The following is a 23,279-nucleotide window of genomic DNA, read 5'->3' as shown; positions in this document are numbered from 1 at the left end:
AATTAGACAGTTTTGATTTAACCATATGACCTGAGCAGAAATCAGCTATTTATTGGACATTCCACTCCAACCCATTCTTTGCCATTCTACTGAGCCATTTAGGCCATTTCCTTTGAGACTTTGCCGTTTGTTCGTCCTGATACTCTAAACCACCCTTTACTTATTCCTTACCTGATACCCATATCTCCTCTATATGAGGGGAGTTCTTGTTCCTCAGCTATGCAATACAGAAGCTTTGCCCTGTCCTATCTTTGCTGATGGTGAAAACGACTGATGCCCTGAGGACAAAGACTGACGCTGTTTGCTGATCCGTTGGATGGGTAACTATCTGATGAAAATTGTAATTGTCGGCTTGCCTTTTCTTTCTCGGTACCAACTGCTCTTTGATAGAGGCCATAGCTAGATGTTTTCCAAATTTGTGTTTGCTAAATTGTTTTGCATGAAGCCCAACATGCTGATTCTAATTTGAGGTTAGTTAAGGTGTTCACTAAAATCTGACGCAAATAGACAAATTACTGAGTTCTTGCTTTTTTGAATCATGCACTACTGAGACTTTGCTAAGTTGGTTCTTATTAATGATGTGTTAATACTGAGTGAATATTCTCCATGCATTGATTAATTGCATTTCTAATTGCAAATCTGAAGAGTTACTAATGAGATTTATTGCCGATGAGATTAACAGAAATGACTTTAGATTGTAACCAGTAGGGAAATAAGTATCCTAACACTTAACTAAATTGGTGATTTTATTCATGACTGAAAGGTCATGGTGTGTTCACTTTATTGACTCTCATTAAAGGTTATTGATTAGCATGATGATTAGATATTGCGATTGTTGTTGAGATATTGATCCATTGATTTGTGATGCCAAAAGACATCTCGTACTGGGAAGTCCCCGAACGTAGTCCAAAAGGTTCATCGACCTAGGCGTGTCTCCTTGTAAGTTTACTTATCAAGGCCGTGATGCGGTATCACTAATAAAAAGTCATTTGATCTGTTGCTGCTGAGTCATCGTCAACGAAAACCACCAAGATATTACTTCAATGTGGTGTAATTACGACTGCCTCAGTTTTATGCGTTACGTGAGCAGTCGGACAGCAATTTATTTAGCGCAAAAATATTTCTTGTTGATGCACGTACGTTTTTAAACTGAAGTGTCAAAGCTGTAGCGGCAATACTCCCAGTTTAGGCGGTTTTATAAACTAAGTTTTACTTTCTTCTACTTAAAACGTTTTGCAGAACAATGCACATTAAATGGGAAGGCAGTTTTCCTTATTTGTGTACTATTTGCTGCCTAATGTTGACATGTAAGCACCCCAACAATGAATGACACCTAGAGACTCGAAAGCACCATACCAGTAAAATATTTGTATGAAATTGCACTTTAAATCCACGTAAAACTGAAATAAAGCAATCTTAGCTCATTTGAGGGTAGTGTGACAGTAGATCACATATGGATAGAACACGTTTGGAATGTGTAATTTTCATGATTCCATTACATATATCATATAAATTCAAGCTGAAGTAGGGAAGGACAACAAGGTCATTTAGAGCAAAGCTGAAGACAACAAGTTGCCATAACAATCTGTAAATATATGCTCTTTATTATGAGTGGACAACTATCACCTCGTAGAACACATTTCGGCTACTATATTTTTTCCTCCTGAAAACTGACCTTTACACGACAAGGTGGCTGAGTGGTTAAGGCGATGGACTGCTAATTCATTGTGCTCTGCATGCGTTGATTCGAATACCACCCTTGTCGGTTTATTATTGTGTGTTTACTTTTTAATATGCGGTATGTCTGGTTTAACCCTATACTATGTGAAAGTTAAATTACGTATCCCATGGTATTTCCGACAGTACAATGCCTCGGTTTGAAAACACCGCTCAGGTGAGCACTGTGCTTAGGCATTACTGTAAACAGCGCCGGCCGGGTTCTGTGCATGAATCACAAATTCTTTCCTCAGGCGGAGGGTTGTTAAGTTGGGGGACGTAGAAGTTTGCAATATATTGTGTAATGAAACTGCATAGAAAATGTGTTAATGTAGAAATAATGCACGCGTTTAAAATGTGCCCACGGGAAGTGGCTACCAATGTATACGAAGACTAATGAAAGTTATTAATGCTGAATTAATTATGTACTGATGTTTTGAACTTGTATTAACATATCAAAATTGGAGTTATGTATTAGGAGTTTGTACATTAAGCACTAGGCCTTAGTTTAGCGAGGGTCTGGGCCTACATGCCTGGTCTCATATTAAACTGTGTTTTTCTAACGTGCAATGTGCTGTTTTCCTGAAGGACACGAAACTGTACTTTTCCAGAAGCTAGAGATGTGTGTAGCTGTAGTAAATTCTTTCTCATGGGACCCAACTTGCTCAAGGAGACATTCTTGCTGAATGCAACAGTGTAATTCGTAACAGGTGCAAGGTTGCCTGGAGTAGGAGAAAACAATGGAACTACTAACTGGTGCGTAAAGTGTAACTTTTCTTATCTGACATTCCAACCGATGAAGACGTCAATAACATGGGCCAATCAACGACATGTGAACTATGGTTTGTGGAAAATTCTAGTGAAATGCGTGAATAATTATTGGACAGAGATAACGATGCACAAATTATTATCCAACGAGGAATTATGAGTAAATTAGACAGTTTTGATTTAACCATATGACCTGAGCAGAAATCAGCTATTTATTGGACATTCCACTCCAACCCATTCTTTGCCATTCTACTGAGCCATTTAGGCCATTTCCTTTGAGACTTTGCCGTTTGTTCGTCCTGATACTCTAAACCACCCTTTACTTATTCCTTACCTGATACCCATATCTCCTCTATATGAGGGGAGTTCTTGTTCCTCAGCTATGCAATACAGAAGCTTTGCCCTGTCCTATCTTTGCTGATGGTGAAAACGACTGATGCCCTGAGGACAAAGACTGACGCTGTTTGCTGATCCGTTGGATGGGTAACTATCTGATGAAAATTGTAATTGTCGGCTTGCCTTTTCTTTCTCGGTACCAACTGCTCTTTGATAGAGGCCATAGCTAGATGTTTTCCAAATTTGTGTTTGCTAAATTGTTTTGCATGAAGCCCAACATGCTGATTCTAATTTGAGGTTAGTTAAGGTGTTCACTAAAATTTGACGCAAATAGACAAATTACTGAGTTCTTGCTTTTTTGAATCATGCACTACTGAGACTTTGCTAAGTTGGTTCTTATTAATGATGTGTTAATACTGAGTGAATATTCTCCATGCATTGATTAATTGCATTTCTAATTGCAAATCTGAAGAGTTACTAATGAGATTTATTGCCGATGAGATTAACAGAAATGACTTTAGATTGTAACCAGTAGGGAAATAAGTATCCTAACACTTAACTAAATTGGTGTTTTTATTCATGACTGAAAGGTCATGGTGTGTTCACTTTATTGACTCTCATTAAAGGTTATTGATTAGCATGATGATTAGATATTGCGATTGTTGTTGAGATATTGATCCATTGATTTGTGATGCCAAAAGACATCTTGTACTGGGAAGTCCCCGAACGTAGTCCAAAAGGTTCATCGACCTAGGCGTGTCTCCTTGTAAGTTTACTTATCAAGGCCGTGATGCGCTATCACTAATAAAAAGTCATCTGATCTGATGCTGCTGAGTCATCGTCAACGAAAACCACCAAGATATTACTTCAATGTGGTGTAATTACGACTGCCTCAGTTTTATGCATTACGTGAGCAGTCGGACAGCAATTTATTTAGCGCAAAAATATTTCTTGTTGATGCACGTACGTTTTTAAACTGAAGTGTCAAAGCTGTAGCGGCAATACTCCCAGTTTAGGCGGTTTTATAAACTAAGTTTTACTTTCTTCTACTTAAAACGTTTTGCAGAACAATGCACATTAAATGGGAAGGCAGTTTTCCTTATTTGTGTATTATTTGCTGAATAATGTTGACATGTAAGCACCCCAACAATGAATGACACCTAGAGACTCGAAAGCACCATACCAGTAAAATATTTGTATGAAATTGCACTTTAAATCCACGTACAACTGAAATAAAGCAATCTTAGCTCATTTGAGGGTAGTGTGACAGTAGATCACATATGGATAGAACACGTTTGGAATGTGTAATTTTCATGATTCCATTACATATATCATATAAATTCAAGCTGAAGTAGGGAAGGACAACAAGGTCATTTAGAGCAAAGCTGAAGACAACAAGTTGCCATAACAATCTGTAAATATATGCTCTTTATTATGTGTGGACAACTATCACCTCATAGAACACATTTCGGCTACTATATTTTTTCCTCCTGAAAACTGACCTTTACACGACAAGGTGGCCGAGTGGTTAAGGCGATGGACTGCTAATCCATTGTGCTCTGCATGCGTGGGTTCGAATCCCACCATTGTCGGTTTATTATTGTGTGTTTACTTTTTAATATGCGGTATGTCTGGTTTAACCCTATTTAATGTGAAAGTTAAATTACGTATCCCATGGTATTTCCGACAGTACAATGCCTCGGTTTGGAAACACCGCTCAGGTGAGCACTGTGCTTAGGCATTACTGTAAACAGCGCCGGCCGGGTTCTGTGCATGAATCACAAATTCTTTCCTCAGGCGGAGGGTTGTTAAGTTGGGGGACGTAGAAGTTTGCAATATATTGTGTAATGAAACTGCATAGAAAATGTGTTAATGTAGAAATAATGCACGCGTTTGAAATGTGCCCACGGGGAGTGGCTACCAATGTATACGAAGACTAATGAAAGTTATTAATGCTGAATTAATGATGTTTTGAACTTGTATTAACATATCAAAATTGGAGTTATGTATTAGGAGTTTGTACATTAAGCACTAGGCCTTAGTTTGGCGAGGGTCTGGGCCTACATGCCTGGTCTCATATTAAACTGTGTTTTTCTAACGTGCAATGTGCTGTTTTCCTGAAGGACACGAAACTGTACTTTTCCAGAAGCTAGAGATGTGTGTAGCTGTAGTAAATTCTTTCTCATGGGACCCGACTTGCTCAAGTAGACATTCTTGCTGAAAGCAACAGTGTAATTCGTAACAGGTGCAAGGTTGCCTGGAGTAGGAGAAAACAATGGAACTTCTGACTGGTGCGTAAAGTGTAACTTTTCTTACCTGACATTCCAACCGATGAAGACGTCAATAACATGGGCCAATCAACGACATGTGAACTATGGTTTGTGGAAAATTCTGGTGAAATGCGTGAATAATTATTGGACAGAGATAACGATGCACAAATTATTATCCAACGAGGAATTAGGAGTAAATTAGACAGTTTTGATTTAACCATATGACCTGAGCAGAAATCAGCTATTTATTGGACATTCCACTCCAACCCATTCTTTGCCATTCTACTGAGCCATTTAGGCCATTTCCTTTGAGACTTTGCCGTTTGTTCGTCCTGATACTCTAAACCACCCTTTACTTATTCCTTACCTGATACTCCTATCTCCTCTATATGAGGGGAGTTCTTGTTCCTCAGCTATGCAATACAGAGGCTTTGCCCTGTCCTATCTTTGCTGATGGTGAAAACGACTGATGGCCTGAGGACAAAGACTGACGCTGTTTGCTGATCTGTTGGATGGGTAACTATCTGATGAAAATTGTAATTGTCGGCTTGCCTTTTCTTTCTCGGTACCAACTGCTCTTTGATAGAGGCCATAGTTAGATGTTTTCCAAATTTGTGTTTGCTAAATTGTTTTGCATGAAGCCCAACATGCTGATGCTAATTTGAGGTTAGTTAAGGTGTTCACTAAAATCTGACGCAAATAGACAAAATACTGAGTTCTTGCTTTTTTGAATCATGCACTACTGAGACTTTGCTAAGTTGGTTCTTATTAATGATGTGTTAATACTGAGTGAATATTCTCCATGCATTGATTAATTGCATTTCTAATTGCAAATCTGAAGAGTTACTAATGAGATGAATTGCCGATGAGATTAACAGAAATGACTTTAGATTGTAACCAATAGGGAAATAAGTATCCTAACACTTAACTAAATTGGTGTTTTTATTCATGACTGAAAGGTCATGGTGTGTTCACTTTATTGACTCTCATTAAAGGTTATTGATTAGCATGATGATTAGTTATTGCGATTGTTGTTGAGATATTGATCCATTGATTTGTGATGCCAAAAGACATCTCGTACTGGGAAGTCCCCGAACGTAGTCCAAAAGGTTCATCGACCTAGGCGTGTCTCCTTGTAAGTTTACTTATCAAAGCCGTGATGCGCTATCACTAATAAAAAGTCATCTGATCTGTTGCTGCTGAGTCATCGTCAACGAAAACCACCAAGATATTACTTCAATGTGGTGTAATTACGACTGCCTCAGTTTTATGCGTTACGTGAGCAGTCGGACAGCAATTTATTTAGCGCAAAAATATTTCTTGTTGATGCACGTACGTTTTTAAACTGAAGTGTCAAAGCTGTAGCGGCAATACTCCCAGTTTAGGCGGTTTTATAAACTAAGTTTTACTTTCTCCTACTTAAAACGTTTTGCAGAACAATGCACATTAAATGGGAAGGCAGTTTTCCTTATTTGTGTACTATTTGCTGCCTAATGTTGACATGTAAGCACCCCAACAATGAATGACACCTAGAGACTCGAAAGCACCATACCAGTAAAATATTTGTGTGAAATTGCACTTTAAATCCACGTACAACTGAAATAAAGCAATCTTATCTCATTTGAGGGTAGTGTGACAGTAGATCACATATGGATAGAACACGTTTGGAATGTGTAATTTTCATGATTCCATTACATATATCATATAAATTCAAGCTGAAGTAGGGAAGGACAACAAGGTCATTTAGAGCAAAGCTGAAGACAACAAGTTGCCATAACAATCTGTAAATATATGCTCTTTATTATGTGTGGACAACTATCACCTCATAGAACACATTTAGGCTACTATATTTTTTCCTCCTGAAAGCTGCCCTTTACACGACAAGGTAGCCGAGTGGTTAAGGCGATGGACTGCTAATCCATTGTGCTCTGCATGCGTGGGTTCGAATCCCACCCTTGTCGGTTTATTATTATTGTGTGTTTACTTTTTAATATGCGGTATGTCTGGTTTAACCCTATTTTATGTGAAAGTTAAATTACGTATCCCATGGTATTTCGGACAGTACAATGCCTCGGTTTGGAAACACCGCTCAGGTGAACACTGTGCTTAGGCATTACTGTAAACAGCGCCGGCCGGCTTCTGTGCATGAATCACAAATTCTTTCCTCAGGCGGAGGGTTGTTAATATGGGGGACGTAGAAGTTTGCAATATATTGTGTAATGAAACTGCATAGAAAATGTGTTAATGTATAAATAATGCACGCGTTTAAAATGTGCCCACGGGGAGTGGCTACCAATGTATACGAAGACTAATGAAAGTTATTAATGCTGAATTAATTATGTACTGATGTTTTGAACTTGTATTAACATGTCAAAATTGGTGTTATGTATTAGGAGTTTGTACATTAAGCACTAGGCCTTAGTTTAGCGAAGGTCTGGGCCTACATGCCTCGTCTCATATTAAACTGTGTTTTTCTAACGTGCAATGTGCTGTTTTCCTGAAGGACACGAAACTGTACTTTTCCAGAAGCTAGAGATGTGTGTAGCTGTAGTAAATTCTTTCTCATGGGACCCGACTTGCTCAAGGAGAGATTCTTGCTGAATGCAACAGTGTAATTCGTAACAGGTGCAAGGTTGCCTGGAGTAGGAGAAAACAATGGAACTACTGACTGGTGCGTAAAGTGTAACTTTTCTTATCTGACATTCCAACCGATGAAGACGTCAATAACATGGGCCAATCAACGACATGTGAACTATGGTTTGTGGAAAATTCTGGTGAAATGCATGAATAATTATTGGACAGAGATAACGATGCACAAATTATTATCCAACGAGGAATTAGGAGTAAATTAGACCGTTTTGATTTAACCATATGAACTGAGCAGAAATCAGCTATTTATTGGTCATTCCACTCCAACCCATTCTTTGCCATTCTACTGAGCCATTTAGGCCATTTCCTTTGAGACTTTGCCGTTTGTTCGTCCTGATACTCTAAACCACCCTTTACTTATTCCTTACCTGATACTCATATCTCCTCTATATGAGGGGAGTTCTTGTTCCTCAGCTATGCAATACAGAGGCTTTGCCCTGTCCTATCTTTGCTGATGGTGAAAACGACTGATGCCCTGAGGACAAAGACTGACGCTGTTTGCTGATCCGTTGGATGGGTAACTATCTGATGAAAATTGTAATTGTCGGCTTGCCTTTTCTTTCTCGGTACCAACTGCTCTTTGATAGAGGCCATAGTTAGATGTTTTCCAAATTTGTGTTTGCTAAATTGTTTTGCATGAAGCCCAACATGCTGATTCTAATTTGAGGTTAGTTAAGGTGTTCACAAAAATCTGACGCAAATAGACAAAATACTGAGTTCTTGCTTTTTTGAATCATGCACTACTGAGACTTTGCTAAGTTGGTTCTTATTAATGATGTGTTAATACTGAGTGAATATTCTCCATGCATTGATTAATTGCATTTCTAATTGCAAATCTGAAGAGTTACTAATGAGATGAATTGCCGATGAGATTAACAGAAATGACTTTAGATTGTAACCAATAGGGAAATAAGTATCCTAACACTTAACTAAATTGGTGTTTTTATTCATGACTGAAAGGTCATGGTGTGTTCACTTTATTGACTCTCATTAAAGGTTATTGATTAGCATGATGATTAGTTATTGCGATTGTTGTTGAGATATTGATCCATTGATTTGTGATGCCAAAAGACATCTCGTACTGGGAAGTCCCCGAACGTAGTCCAAAAGGTTCATCGACCTAGGCGTGTCTCCTTGTAAGTTTACTTATCAAAGCCGTGATGCGCTATCACTAATAAAAAGTCATCTGATCTGTTGCTGCTGAGTCATCGTCAACGAAAACCACCAAGATATTACTTCAATGTGGTGTAATTACGACTGCCTCAGTTTTATGCGTTACGTGAGCAGTCGGACAGCAATTTATTTAGCGCAAAAATATTTCTTGTTGATGCACGTACGTTTTTAAACTGAAGTGTCAAAGCTGTAGCGGCAATACTCCCAGTTTAGGCGGTTTTATAAACTAAGTTTTACTTTCTCCTACTTAAAACGTTTTGCAGAACAATGCACATTAAATGGGAAGGCAGTTTTCCTTATTTGTGTACTATTTGCTGCCTAATGTTGACATGTAAGCACCCCAACAATGAATGACACCTAGAGACTCGAAAGCACCATACCAGTAAAATATTTGTGTGAAATTGCACTTTAAATCCACGTACAACTGAAATAAAGCAATCTTAGCTCATTTGAGGGTAGTGTGACAGTAGATCACATATGGATAGAACACGTTTGGAATGTGTAATTTTCATGATTCCATTACATATATCATATAAATTCAAGCTGAAGTAGGGAAGGACAACAAGGTCATTTAGAGCAAAGCTGAAGACAACAAGTTGCCATAACAATCTGTAAATATATGCTCTTTATTATGTGTGGACAACTATCACCTCATAGAACACATTTCGGCTACTATATTTTTTCCTCCTGAAAGCTGCCCTTTACACGACAAGGTGGCCGAGTGGTTAAGGCGATGGACTGCTAATCCATTGTGCTCTGCATGCGTGGGTTCGAATCCCACCCTTGTCGGTTTATTATTATTGTGTGTTTACTTTTTAATATGCGGTATGTCTGGTTTAACCCTATTTTATGTGAAAGTTAAATTACGTATCCCATGGGATTTCAGACAGTACAATGCCTCGGTTTGGAAACACCGCTCAGGTGAGCACTGTGCTCAGGCATTACTGTAAACAGCGCCGGCCGGGTTCTGTGCATGAATCACAAATTCTTTCCTCAGGCGGAGGATTGTTAAGTTGGGGGACGTAGAAGTTTGCAATATATTGTGTAATGAAACTGCATAGAAAATGTGTTAATGTAGAAATAATGCACGCGTTTAAAATGTGCCCACGGGGAGTGGCTACCAATGTATACGAAGACTAATGAAAGTTATTAATGCTGAATTAATTATGTACTGATGTTTTGAACTTGTATTAACATATCAAAATTGGAGTTATGTATTAGGAGTTTGTACATTAAGCACTAGGCCTTAGTTTAGCGAGGGTCTGGGCCTACATGCCTGGTCTCATATTAAACTGTGTTTTTCTAACGTGCAATGTGCTGTTTTCCTGAAGGACACGAAACTGTACTTTTCCAGAAGCTAGATATGTGTGTAGCTGTAGTAAATTCTTTCTCATGGGACCCGACTTGCTCAAGGAGACATTCTTGCTGAATGCAACAGTGTAATTCGTAACAGGTGCAAGGTTGCCTGGAGTAGGAGAAAACAATGGAACTACTGACTGGTGCGTAAAGTGTAACTTTTCTTACCTGACATTCCAACCGATGAAGACGTCAATAACATGGGCCAATCAACGACATGTGAACTATGGTTTGTGGAAAATTCTGGTGAAATGCGTGAATAATTATTGGACAGAGATAACGATGCACAAATTATTATCCAACGAGGAATTAGGAGTAAATTAGACCGTTTTGATTTAACCATATGAACTGAGCAGAAATCAGCTATTTATTGGACATTCCACTCCAACTCATTCTTTGCCATTCTACTGAGCCATTTAGGCCATTTCCTTTGAGACTTTGCCGTTTGTTCGTCCTGATACTCTAAACCACCCTTTACTTATTCCTTACCTGATACTCATATCTCCTCTATATGAGGGGAGTTCTTGTTCCTCAGCTATGCAATACAGAGGCTTTGCCCTGTCCTATCTTTGCTGATGGTGAAAACGACTGATGCCCTGAGGACAAAGACTGACGATGTTTGCTGATCCGTTGGATGGGTAACTATCTGATGAAAATTGTAATTGTCGGCTTGCCTTTTCTTTCTCGGTACCAACTGCTCTTTGATAGAGGCCATAGTTAGATGTTTTCCAAATTTGTGTTTGCTAAATTGTTTTGCATGAAGCCCAACATGCTGATTCTAATTTGAGGTTAGTTAAGGTGTTCACTAAAATCTGACGCAAATAGACAAATTACTGAGTTCTTGCTTTTTTGAATCATGCACTACTGAGACTTTGCTAAGTTGGTTCTTATTAACGATGTGTTAATACTGAGTGAATATTCTCCATGCATTGATTAATTGCATTTCTAATTGCAAATCTGAAGAGTTACTAATGAGATGAATTGCCGATGAGATTAACAGAAATGACTTTAGATTGTAACCAATAGGGAAATAAGTATCCTAACACTTAACTAAATTGGTGTTTTTATTCATGACTGAAAGGTCATGGTGTGTTCACTTTATTGACTCTCATTAAAGGTTATTGATTAGCATGATGATTAGTTATTGCGATTGTTGTTGAGATATTGATCCATTGATTTGTGATGCCAAAAGACATCTCGTACTGGGAAGTCCCCGAACGTAGTCCAAAAGGTTCATCGACCTAGGCGTGTCTCCTTGTAAGTTTACTTATCAAGGCCGTGATGCGCTATCACTAATAAAAAGTCATCTGATCTGTTGCTGCTGAGTCATCGTCAACGAAAACCACCAAGATATTACTTCAATGTGATGTAATTACGACTGCCTCAGTTTTATGCGTTACGTGAGCAGTCGGACAGCAATTTATTTAGCGCAAAAATATTTCTTGTTGATGCACGTACGTTTTTAAACTAAAGTGTCAAAGCTGTAGCGGCAGTACTTCCAGGTTAGGCGGTTTTATAAACTAAGTTTTACTTTCTCCTACTTAAAACGTTTTGCAGAACAATGCACATTAAATGGGAAGGCAGTTTTCCTTATTTGTGAACTATTTGCTGCCTAATGTTGACATGTAAGCACCCCAACAATGAATGACACCTAGAGACTCGAAAGCACCATACCATTAAAATATTTGTATGAAATTGCACTTTAAATCCACGTACAACTGAAATAAAGCAATCTTAGCTCATTTGAGGGTAGTGTGACAGTAGATCACATATGGATAGAACACGTTTGGAATGTGTAATTTTCATGATTCCATTACATATATCATATAAATTCAAGCTGAAGTAGGGAAGGACAACAAGGTCATTTAGAGCAAAGCTGAAGACAACAAGTTGCCATAACAATCTGTAAATATATGCTCAATATTATGTGTGGACAACTATCACATCATAGAACACATTTCGGCTACTATATTTTTTCCTCCTGAAAACTGACCTTTACACGACAAGGTGGCCGAGTGGTTAAGGCGATGGACTGCTAATCCTTGGTGCTCTGCATGCGTGGGTGCAAATCCCACCCTTGTCGGTTTATTATTGTGTGTTTACTTTTTAATATGCGGTATGTCTGGTTTAACCCTATTTTATGTGAAAGTTAAATTACGTATCCCATGGTATTTCCGACAGTACAATGCCTCGGTTTGGAAACACCGCTCAGGTGAGCACTGTGCTTAGGCATTACTGTAAACAGCGCCGGCCGGGTTCTGTGCATGAATCACAAATTCTTTCCTCAGGCGGAGGGTTGTTAAGTTGGGGGACGTAGAAGTTTGCAATATATTGTGTAATGAAACTGCATAGAAAATGTGTTAATGTAGAAATAATGCACACGTTTAAAATGTGCCCACGGGGAGTAGCTACCAATGTATACGAAGACTAATGAAAGTTATTAATGCTGAATTAATTATGTACTGATGTTTTGAACTTGTATAAACATATCAAAATTGGAGTTATGTATTAGGAGTTTGTACATTAAGCACTAGGCCTTAGTTTAGCGAGGGTCTGGGCCTACCTGCCTGGTCTCATATTAAACTGTGTTTTTCTAACTTGCAATGTGCGGTTTTCCTGAAGGACACGAAACTGTACTTTTCCAGAAGCTAGAGATGTGTGTAGCTGTAGTAAATTCTTTCTCATGGGACCCGACTTGCTCAAGGAGACATTCTTGCTGAATGCAACAGTGTAATTCGTAACAGGTGCAAGGTTGCCTGGAGTAGGAGAAAACAATGGAACTACTGACTGGTGCGTAAAGTGTAACTTTTCTTACCTGACATTCCAACCGATGAAGACGTCAATAACATGGGCCAATCAACGACATGTGAACTATGGTTTGTGGAAAAATCTGGTGAAATGCGTGAATAATTATTGGATAGAGATAACGATGCACAAATTATTATCCAACGAGGAATTAGGAGTAAATTAGACAGCTTTGATTCAACCATATGACCTGAGCAGAAATCAGCTATTTATTGGACATTCCACTCCAACCCATTCTTTGCCATTCTACTGAGCCATTTAGGCCATTTCCTTTGAGACTTTGCCGTTTGTTCGTCCTGATACTCTGAACCACCCTTTACTTATTCCTTACCTGATACTCATATCTCCTCTATATGAGGGGAGTTCTTGTTCCTCAGCTATGCAATACAGAGGCTTTGCCCTGTCCTATCTTTGCTGATGGTGAAAACGACTGATGCCCTGAGGACAAAGACTGACGATGTTTGCTGATCCGTTGGATGGGTAACTATCTGATGAAAATTGTAATTGTCGGCTTGCCTTTTCTTTCTCGGTACCAACTGCTCTTTGATAGAGGCCATAGTTAGATGTTTTCCAAATTTGTGTTTGCTAAATTGTTTTGCATGAAGCCCAACATGCTGATTCTAATTTGAGGTTAGTTAAGGTGTTCACTAAAATCTGACGCAAATAGACAAATTACTGAGTTCTTGCTTTTTTGAATCATGCACTACTGAGACTTTGCTAAGTTGGTTCTTATTAACGATGTGTTAATACTGAGTGAATATTCTCCATGCATTGATTAATTGCATTTCTAATTGCAAATCTGAAGAGTTACTAATGAGATGAATTGCCGATGAGATTAACAGAAATGACTTTAGATTGTAACCAATAGGGAAATAAGTATCCTAACACTTAACTAAATTGGTGTTTTTATTCATGACTGAAAGGTCATGGTGTGTTCACTTTATTGACTCTCATTAAAGGTTATTGATTAGCATGATGATTAGTTATTGCGATTGTTGTTGAGATATTGATCCATTGATTTGTGATGCCAAAAGACATCTCGTACTGGGAAGTCCCCGAACGTAGTCCAAAAGGTTCATCGACCTAGGCGTGTCTCCTTGTAAGTTTACTTATCAAGGCCGTGATGCGCTATCACTAATAAAAAGTCATCTGATCTGTTGCTGCTGAGTCATCGTCAACGAAAACCACCAAGATATTACTTCAATGTGGTGTAATTACGACTGCCTCAGTTTTATGCGTTACGTGAGCAGTCGGACAGCAATTTATTTAGCGCAAAAATATTTCTTGTTGATGCACGTACGTTTTTAAACTAAAGTGTCAAAGCTGTAGCGGCAGTACTTCCAGGTTAGGCGGTTTTATAAACTAAGTTTTACTTTCTCCTACTTAAAACGTTTTGCAGAACAATGCACATTAAATGGGAAGGCAGTTTTCCTTATTTGTGAACTATTTGCTGCCTAATGTTGACATGTAAGCACCCCAACAATGAATGACACCTAGAGACTCGAAAGCACCATACCAGTAAAATATTTGTATGAAATTGCACTTTAAATCCACGTACAACTGAAATAAAGCAATCTTAGCTCATTTGAGGGTAGTGTGACAGTAGATCACATATGGATAGAACACGTTTGGAATGTGTAATTTTCATGATTCCATTACATATATCATATAAATTCAAGCTGAAGTAGGGAAGGACAACAAGGTCATTTAGAGCAAAGCTGAAGACAACAAGTTGCCATAACAATCTGTAAATATATGCTCAATATTATGTGTGGACAACTATCACATCATAGAACACATTTCGGCTACTATATTTTTTCCTCCTGAAAACTGACCTTTACACGACAAGGTGGCCGAGTGGTTAAGGCGATGGACTGCTAATCCTTGGTGCTCTGCATGCGTGGGTGCAAATCCCACCCTTGTCGGTTTATTATTGTGTGTTTACTTTTTAATATGCGGTATGTCTGGTTTAACCCTATTTTATGTGAAAGTTAAATTACGTATCCCATGGTATTTCCGACAGTACAATGCCTCGGTTTGGAAACACCGCTCAGGTGAGCACTGTGCTTAGGCATTACTGTAAACAGCGCCGGCCGGGTTCTGTGCATGAATCACAAATTCTTTCCTCAGGCGGAGGGTTGTTAAGTTGGGGGACGTAGAAGTTTGCAATATATTGTGTAATGAAACTGCATAGAAAATGTGTTAATGTAGAAATAATGCACACGTTTAAAATGTGCCCACGGGGAGTAGCTACCAATGTATACGAAGACTAATGAAAGTTATTAATGCTGAATTAATTATGTACTGATGTTTTGAACTTGTATAAACATATCAAAATTGGAGTTATGTATTAGGAGTTTGTACATTAAGCACTAGGCCTTAGTTTAGCGAGGGTCTGGGCCTACCTGCCTGGTCTCATATTAAACTGTGTTTTTCTAACTTGCAATGTGCGGTTTTCCTGAAGGACACGAAACTGTACTTTTCCAGAAGCTAGAGATGTGTGTAGCTGTAGTAAATTCTTTCTCATGGGACCCGACTTGCTCAAGGAGACATTCTTGCTGAATGCAACAGTGTAATTCGTAACAGGTGCAAGGTTGCCTGGAGTAGGAGAAAACAATGGAACTACTGACTGGTGCGTAAAGTGTAACTTTTCTTACCTGACATTCCAACCGATGAAGACGTCAATAACATGGGCCAATCAACGACATGTGAACTATGGTTTGTGGAAAAATCTGGTGAAATGCGTGAATAATTATTGGATAGAGATAACGATGCACAAATTATTATCCAACGAGGAATTAGGAGTAAATTAGACAGCTTTGATTCAACCATATGACCTGAGCAGAAATCAGCTATTTATTGGACATTCCACTCCAACCCATTCTTTGCCATTCTACTGAGCCATTTAGGCCATTTCCTTTGAGACTTTGCCGTTTGTTCGTCCTGATACTCTGAACCACCCTTTACTTATTCCTTACCTGATACTCATATCTCCTCTATATGAGGGGAGTTCTTGTTCCTCAGCTATGCAATACAGAGGCTTTGCCCTGTCCTATCTTTGCTGATGGTGAAAACGACTGATGCCCTGAGGACAAAGACTGACGATGTTTGCTGATCCGTTGGATGGGTAACTATCTGATGAAAATTGTAATTGTCGGCTTGCCTTTTCTTTCTCGGTACCAACTGCTCTTTGATAGAGGCCATAGTTAGATGTTTTCCAAATTTGTGTTTGCTAAATTGTTTTGCATGAAGCCCAACATGCTGATTCTAATTTGAGGTTAGTTAAGGTGTTCACTAAAATCTGACGCAAATAGACAAATTACTGAGTTCTTGCTTTTTTGAATCATGCACCACTGAGACTTTGCTAAGTTGGTTCTTATTAACGATGTGTTAATACTGAGTGAATATTCTCCATGCATTGATTAATTGCATTTCTAATTGCAAATCTGAAGAGTTACTAATGAGATGAATTGCCGATGAGATTAACAGAAATGACTTTAGATTGTAACCAATAGGGAAATAAGTATCCTAACACTTAACTAAATTGGTGTTTTTATTCATGACTGAAAGGTCATGGTGTGTTCACTTTATTGACTCTCATTAAAGGTTATTGATTAGCATGATGATTAGTTATTGCGATTGTTGTTGAGATATTGATCCATTGATTTGTGATGCCAAAAGACATCTCGTACTGGGAAGTCCCCGAACGTAGTCCAAAAGGTTCATCGACCTAGGCGTGTCTCCTTGTAAGTTTACTTATCAAGGCCGTGATTGCGCTATCACTAATAAAAAGTCATCTGATCTGTTGCTGCTGAGTCATCGTCAACGAAAACCACCAAGATATTACTTCAATGTGGTGTAATTACGACTGCCTCAGTTTTATGCGTTACGTGAGCAGTCGGACAGCAATTTATTTAGCGCAAAAATATTTCTTGTTGATGCACGTACGTTTTTAAACTGAAGTGTCAAAGCTGTAGCGGCAATACTCCCAGTTTAGGCGGTTTTATAAACTAAGCTTTACTTTCTCCTACTTAAAACGTTTTGCAGAACAATGCACATTAAATGGGAAGGCAGTTTTCCTTATTTGTGTACTATTTGCTGAATAATGTTGACATGTAAGCACCCCAACAATGAATGACACCTAGAGACTCGAAAGCACCATACCAGTAAAATATTTGTATGAAATTGCACTTTAAATCCACGTACAACTGAAATAAAGCAATCTTAGCTCATTTGAGGGTAGTGTGACAGTAGATCACATATGGATAGAACACGTTTGGAATGTGTAATTTTCATGATTCCATTACATATATCATATAAATTCAAGCTGAAGTAGGGAAGGACAACAAGGTCATTTAGAGCAAAGCTGAAGACAACAAGTTGCCATAACAATCTGTAAATATATGCTCTTTATTATGTGTGGACAACTATCACCTCATGGAACACATTTCGGCTACTATATTTTTTCCTCCTGAAAACTGCCCTTTACACGACAAGGTGGCCGAGTGGTTAAGGCGATGGACTGCTAATCCATTGTGCTCTGCATGCGTGGGTTCGAATCCCACCCTTGTCGGTTTATTATTGTGTGTTTACTTTTTAATATGCGGTATGTCTGGTTTAACCCTATTTAATGTGAAAGTTAAATTACGTATCCCATGGTATTTCCGACAGTACAATGCCTCGGTTTGGAAACACCGCTCTGGTGAGCACTGTGCTTAGGCATTACTGTAAACAGCGCCGGCCGGGTTCTGTGCATGAATCACAAATTCTTTCCTCAGGCGGAGTGTTGTTAAGTTGGGGGACGTAGAAGTTTGCAATATATTGTGTAATGAAACTGCATAGAAAATGTGTTAATGTAGAAATAATGCACGCGTTTGAAATGTGCCCACGGTGAGTGGCTACCAATGTATACGAAGACTAATGAAAGTTATTAATGCTGAATTAATGATGTTTTGAACTTGTATTAACATATCAAAATTGGAGTTATGTATTAGGAGTTTGTACATTAAGCACTAGGCCTTAGTTTGGCGAGGGTCTGGGCCTACATGCCTGGTCTCATATTAAACTGTGTTTTTCTAACGTGCAATGTGCTGTTTTCCTGAAGGACACGAAACTGTACTTTTCCAGAAGCTAGAGATGTGTGTAGCTGTAGTAAATTCTTTCTCATGGGACCCGACTTGCTCAAGGAGACATTCTTGCTGAAAGCAACAGTGTAATTCGTAACAGGTGCAAGGTTGCCTGGAGTAGGAGAAAACAATGGAACTACTGACTGGTGCGTAAAGTGTAACTTTTCTTACCTGACATTCCAACCGATGAAGACGTCAATAACATGGGCCAATCAATGACATGTGAACTATGGTTTGTGGAAAATTCTGGTGAAATGCGTGAATAATTATTGGACAGAGATAACGATGCACAAATTATTATCCAACGAGGAATTAGGAGTAAATTAGACAGTTTTGATTTAACCATATGACCTGAGCAGAAATCAGCTATTTATTGGACATTCCACTCCAACCCATTCTTTGCCATTCTACTGAGCCATTTAGGCCATTTCGTTTGAGACTTTGCCGTTTGTTCCTCCTGATACTCTAAACCACCCTTTACTTATTCCTTACCTGATACTCATATCTCCTCTATATGAGGGGAGTTCTTGTTCCTCAGCTATGCAATACAGAGGCTTTGCCCTGTCCTATCTTTGCTGATGGTGAAAACGACTGATGGCCTGAGGACAAAGACTGACGCTGTTTGCTGATCTGTTGGATGGGTAACTATCTGATGAAAATTGTAATTGTCGGCTTGCCTTTTCTTTCTCGGTACCAACTGCTCTTTGATAGAGGCCATAGTTAGATGTTTTCCAAATTTGTGTTTGCTAAATTGTTTTGCATGAAGCCCAACATGCTGATGCTAATTTGAGGTTAGTTAAGGTGTTCACTAAAATCTGACGCAAATAGACAAATTACTGAGTTCTTGCTTTTTTGAATCATGCACTACTGAGACTTTGCTAAGTTGGTTCTTATTAATGATGTGTTAATACTGAGTGAATATTCTCCATGCATTGATTAATTGCATTTCTAATTGCAAATCTGAAGAGTTACTAATGAGATGAATTGCCGATGAGATTAACAGAAATGACTTTAGATTGTAACTAATAGGGAAATAAGTATCCTAACACTTAACTAAATTGGTGTTTTTATTCATGACTGAAAGGTCATGGTGTGTTCACTTTATTGACTCTCATTAAAGGTTATTGATTAGCATGATGATTAGTTATTGCGATTGTTGTTGAGATATTGATCCATTGATTTGTGATGCCAAAAGACATCTCGTACTGGGAAGTCCCCGAACGTAGTCCAAAAGGTTCATCGACCTAGGCGTGTCTCCTTGTAAGTTTACTTATCAAGGCCGTGATGCGCTATCACTAATAAAAAGTCATCTGATCTGTTGCTGCTAATTCATCGTCAACGAAAACCACCAAGATATTACTTCAATGTGGTGTAATTACGACTGCATCAGTTTTATGCGTTACGTGAGCAGTCGGACAGCAATTTATTTAGCGCAAAAATATTTCTTGTTGATGCACGTACGTTTTTAAACTGAAGTGTCAAAGCTGTAGCGGCAATACTCCCAGTTTAGGCGGTTTTATAAACTAAGTTTTACTTTCTCCTACTTAAAACGTTTTGCAGAACAATGCACATTAAATGGGAAGGCAGTTTTCCTTATTTGTGTACTATTTGCTGCCTAATGTTGACATGTAAGCACCCCAACAATGAATGACATCTAGAGACTCGAAAGCACCATACCAGTAAAATATTTGTATGAAATTGCACTTTAAATCCACGTACAACTGAAATAAAGCAATCTTAGCTCATTTGAGGGTAGTGTGACAGTAGATCACATATGGATAGAACACGTTTGGAATGTATAATTTTCATGATTCCATTACATATATCATATAAATTCAAGCTGAAGTAGGGACGGACAACAAGGTCATTTAGAGCAAAGCTGAAGACAACAAGTTGCCATAACAATCTGTAAATATATGCTCTTTATTAGGTGTGGACAATTATCACCTCATAGAACACATTTCGGCTACTATATTTTTTCCTCCTGAAAACTGACCTGTAAAAGACAAGGTGGCCGAGTGGTTAAGGCGATGGACTGCTAATCCATTGTGCTTTGCATGCGTGGGTTCGAATCCCACCCTTGTTGGTTTATTATTGTGTGTTTACTTTTTAATATGCGGTATGTCTGGTTTAACCCTATTTTATGTGAAAGTTAAATTACATATCCCATGGTATTTCCGACAGTACAATGCCTCGGTTTGGAAACACCGCTCAGGTGAGCACTGTGCTTAGGCATTACTGTAAACAGCGCCGGCCGGGTTCTGTGCATGAATCACAAATTCTTTCCTCAGGCGGAGGATTGTTAAGTTGGGGGACGTAGAAGTTTGCAATATATTGTGTAATGAAACTGCATAGAAAATGTGTTAATGTAGAAATAATGCACACGTTTAAAATGTGCCCACGGGGAGTGGCTACCAATGTATACGAAGACTAATGAAAGTTATTAATGCTGAATTAATTATGTACTGATGTTTTGAACTTGTATTAACATGTCAAAATTGGTGTTATGTATTAGGAGTTTGTACATTAAGCACTAGGCCTTAGTTTAGCGAGGGTCTGGGCCTACATGCCTCGTCTCATATTAAACTTTGTTTTTCTAACGTGCAATGTGCTGTTTTCCTGAAGGACACGAAACTGTACTTTTCCAGAAGCTAGAGATGTGTGTAGCTGTAGTAAATTCTTTCTCATGGGACCCGACTTGCTCAAGGAGAGATTCTTGCTGAATGCAACAGTGTAATTCGTAACAGGTGCAAGGTTGCCTGGAGTAGGAGAAAACAATGGAACTACTGACTGGTGCGTAAAGTGTAACTTTTCTTACCTGACATTCCAACCGATGAAGACGTCAATAACATGGACCAATCAACGACATGTGAACTATGGTTTGTGGAAAATTCTGGTGAAATGCGTGAATAATTATTGGACAGAGATAACGATGCAGAAATTATTATCCAACGAGGAATTAGGAGTAAATTAGACCGTTTTGATTTAACCATATGAACTGAGCAGAAATCAGCTATTTATTGGTCATTCCACTCCAACCCATTCTTTGCCATTCTACTGAGCCATTTAGGCCATTTCCTTTGAGACTTTGCCGTTTGTTCGTCCTGATACTCTAAACCACCCTTTACTTATTCCTTACCTGATACTCATATCTCCTCTATATGAGGGGAGTTCTTGTTCCTCAGCTATGCAATACAGAGGCTTTGCCCTGTCCTATCTTTGCTGATGGTGAAAACGACTGATGCCCTGAGGACAAAGACTGACGCTGTTTGCTGATCCGTTGGATGGGTAACTATCTGATGAAAATTGTAATTGTCGGCTTGCCTTTTCTTTCTCGGTACCAACTGCTCTTTGATAGAGGCCATAGTTAGATGTTTTCCAAATTTGTGTTTGCTAAATTGTTTTGCATGAAGCCCAACATGCTGATGCTAATTTGAGGTTAGTTAAGGTGTTCACTAAAATCTGACGCAAATAGACAAAATACTGAGTTCTTGCTTTTTTGAATCATGCACTACTGAGACTTTGCTAAGTTGGTTCTTATTAATGATGTGTTAATACTGAGTGAATATTCTCCATGCATTGATTAATTGCATTTCTAATTGCAAATCTGAAGAGTTACTAATGAGATGAATTGCCGATGAGATTAACAGAAATGACTTTAGATTGTAACCAATAGGGAAATAAGTATCCTAACACTTAACTAAATTGGTGTTTTTATTCATGACTGAAATGTCATGGTGTGTTCACTTCATTGACTCTCATTAAAGGTTATTGATTAGCATGATGATTAGTTATTGCGATTGTTGTTGAGATATTGATCCATTGATTTGTGATGCCAAAAGACATCTCGTACTGGGAAGTCCCCGAACGTAGTCCAAAAGGTTCATCGACCTAGGCGTGTCTCCTTGTAAGTTTACTTATCAAGGCCGTGATGCGCTATCACTAATAAAAAGTCATCTGATCTGTTGCTGCTAAGTCATCGTCAACGAAAACCACCAAGATATTACTTCAATGTGGTGTAATTACGACTGCATCAGTTTTATGCGTTACGTGAGCAGTCGGACAGCAATTTATTTAGCGCAAAAATATTTCTTGTTGATGCACGTACGTTTTTAAACTGAAGTGTCAAAGCTGTAGCGGCAATACTCCCAGTTTAGGCGGTTTTATAAACTAAGTTTTACTTTCTCCTACTTAAAACGTTTTGCAGAACAATGCACATTAAATGGGAAGGCAGTTTTCCTTATTTGTGTACTATTTGCTGCCTAATGTTGACATGTAAGCACCCCAACAATGAATGACATCTAGAGACTCGAAAGCACCATACCAGTAAAATATTTGTATGAAATTGCACTTTAAATCCACGTACAACTGAAATAAAGCAATCTTAGCTCATTTGAGGGTAGTGTGACAGTAGATCACATATGGATAGAACACGTTTGGAATGTATAATTTTCATGATTCCATTACATATATCATATACATTCAAGCTGAAGTAGGGACGGACAACAAGGTCATTTAGAGCAAAGCTGAAGACAACAAGTTGCCATAACAATCTGTAAATATATGCTCTTTATTATGTGTGGACAATTATCACCTCATAGAACACATTTCGGCTACTATATTTTTTCCTCCTGAAAACTGACCTGTAAAAGACAAGGTGGCCGAGTGGTTAAGGCGATGGACTGCTAATCCATTGTGCTTTGCATGCGTGGGTTCGAATCCCACCCTTGTTGGTTTATTATTGTGTGTTTACTTTTTAATATGCGGTATGTCTGGTTTAACCCTATTTTATGTGAAAGTTAAATTACATATCCCATGGTATTTCCGACAGTACAATGCCTCGGTTTGGAAACACCGCTCAGGTGAGCACTGTGCTTAGGCATTACTGTAAACAGCGCCGGCCGGGTTCTGTGCATGAATCACAAATTCTTTCCTCAGGCGGAGGATTGTTAAGTTGGGGGACGTAGAAGTTTGCAATATATTGTGTAATGAAACTGCATAGAAAATGTGTTAATGTAGAAATAATGCACACGTTTAAAATGTGCCCACGGGGAGTGGCTACCAATGTATACGAAGACTA

General features: G+C 38.6%; 8 non-coding genes across 8 annotated transcripts; all 8 read left to right on the top strand.

The window, feature by feature from the left end:
• Nucleotides 1-4,330: 4,330 nt before the first annotated feature.
• On the top strand, nt 4,331-4,412 carry TRNAS-GCU (transfer RNA serine (anticodon GCU)). Its single transcript has one exon. It is a non-coding gene; the product is annotated as a tRNA-Ser (tRNA).
• A 2,557-nt stretch (nt 4,413-6,969) lies between these two features.
• TRNAS-GCU (transfer RNA serine (anticodon GCU)) lies at nt 6,970-7,051 on the top strand. The gene has a single exon. It is a non-coding gene; the product is annotated as a tRNA-Ser (tRNA).
• Nucleotides 7,052-9,619: 2,568 nt separating this feature from the next.
• Nucleotides 9,620-9,701, top strand: TRNAS-GCU (transfer RNA serine (anticodon GCU)). Its single transcript has one exon. It is a non-coding gene; the product is annotated as a tRNA-Ser (tRNA).
• Nucleotides 9,702-12,269: 2,568 nt separating this feature from the next.
• Nucleotides 12,270-12,351, top strand: TRNAS-GCU (transfer RNA serine (anticodon GCU)). The gene has a single exon. It is a non-coding gene; the product is annotated as a tRNA-Ser (tRNA).
• Nucleotides 12,352-14,916: 2,565 nt separating this feature from the next.
• TRNAS-GCU (transfer RNA serine (anticodon GCU)) lies at nt 14,917-14,998 on the top strand. Its single transcript has one exon. It is a non-coding gene; the product is annotated as a tRNA-Ser (tRNA).
• Nucleotides 14,999-17,564: 2,566 nt separating this feature from the next.
• On the top strand, nt 17,565-17,646 carry TRNAS-GCU (transfer RNA serine (anticodon GCU)). Its single transcript has one exon. It is a non-coding gene; the product is annotated as a tRNA-Ser (tRNA).
• A 2,557-nt stretch (nt 17,647-20,203) lies between these two features.
• Nucleotides 20,204-20,285, top strand: TRNAS-GCU (transfer RNA serine (anticodon GCU)). Its single transcript has one exon. It is a non-coding gene; the product is annotated as a tRNA-Ser (tRNA).
• Nucleotides 20,286-22,850: 2,565 nt separating this feature from the next.
• Nucleotides 22,851-22,932, top strand: TRNAS-GCU (transfer RNA serine (anticodon GCU)). Its single transcript has one exon. It is a non-coding gene; the product is annotated as a tRNA-Ser (tRNA).
• The last annotated feature ends 347 nt before the right edge of the window (nt 22,933-23,279 follow it).

Source organism: Pleurodeles waltl, chromosome 12 (assembly GCF_031143425.1).
Source record: "Pleurodeles waltl isolate 20211129_DDA chromosome 12, aPleWal1.hap1.20221129, whole genome shotgun sequence".
Classification (NCBI taxonomy): Eukaryota; Metazoa; Chordata; class Amphibia; order Caudata; family Salamandridae; genus Pleurodeles; species Pleurodeles waltl.
The sequence above is the reverse complement of the archived record's forward strand: the minus strand, read 5'-3'. Positions and strand labels throughout refer to the sequence as shown.